Genomic DNA, 1,191 nt, shown 5'->3' with positions numbered 1-1,191 from the left:
CTTCAGTTACCACTCAGATGATCCCTATCAGGGGATTAATTCACTGATTGGGTTAAGACTTTCACAACCCAATAATTTCTCCTCTTGCATTGCCTCACAGGTGAGTTTTTTGGGGACACCTCACATCCAAACCATAACACTGTACAAATTTACAATGTAACCTGGAAGATTTAATTTTCTTTTTGAATCTGTGAAGTACAAAAAGTATCTGTCCCTATTGGGGTTTTCATTAGTAAAGTTCTAGTTATAGCTCATCACAGTTATTATCAATTGTAACTGACTTGCCTATTAGCTGTGATTACAATTATATTAGTGAACATTATCCACAGTTTCATCTGTACATGAAATTGCCAAATATATTTTTAATCTGCTACTGAGGAAAATGCCTCTAATATGCATCTAGACTAAATATGATAGAGTAACTCACACTAGGAGGAGATGAAAAATGAAGACTCTCCACTACTTAGCTTTAAAATTAATCACAGCTAAGTTTAGCATCTGAGATATCAAAATGCTCAAGTAAATGATTAAACCTTTAATTACTCTTAAGAAGTTGATTCCAGTATTGGAATATACAACATATAAATAAATAGTAGTGTATGCATTCCTATTTAATTTATAGTTGTGTTCATTTAAATGTAAACACTTCCAATTTGTGCCTTTAGTTTATTGCATTCTCCTAGCTATGCCTTTCAATCCTAAAAAGATTATTAGGAAGTTGAGAAGTGTTAAAATTAATGTATGTTGCTTTCTTTATCTAGTGAAATTCTTCCATCCCACTCAATAAAATCATTGTGACCTTATGACAATGACACATATGCTTTTGTATTTTGAAATAGCTAAAATAGGTTAAGGGCAAATTCTACCAACCAACCATCACTACTTTCAAATGTCTTTGGGTTCTCATGGTTCTATACAACTAGGCGAGAACATGTCCAAAGTCCTCTACTTCTCTGTAATAACCAATTAACTACTAAACTCCGTATACATTCAAAGTAATGTGCCATATATTTTGCATGATTATTCATTAAAAATAGCTTTCTCATGATTGAAAATCTATCTTCAGCAAAGTGATGAAACTAGCAGATCTTAATGAATTTTAAGTTGTGATTATGATTCAGTATAAAATATCTATTTTGTAAGCCATGACATAGAAATCTCAAATTTTTTAAAAATTCCAATTTATAAACT

Source organism: Sciurus carolinensis, chromosome 4 (genome assembly GCF_902686445.1).
Source record: "Sciurus carolinensis chromosome 4, mSciCar1.2, whole genome shotgun sequence".
Taxonomy (NCBI): Eukaryota; Metazoa; Chordata; class Mammalia; order Rodentia; family Sciuridae; genus Sciurus; species Sciurus carolinensis.
Note: the sequence above shows the minus strand (reverse complement) of the source record.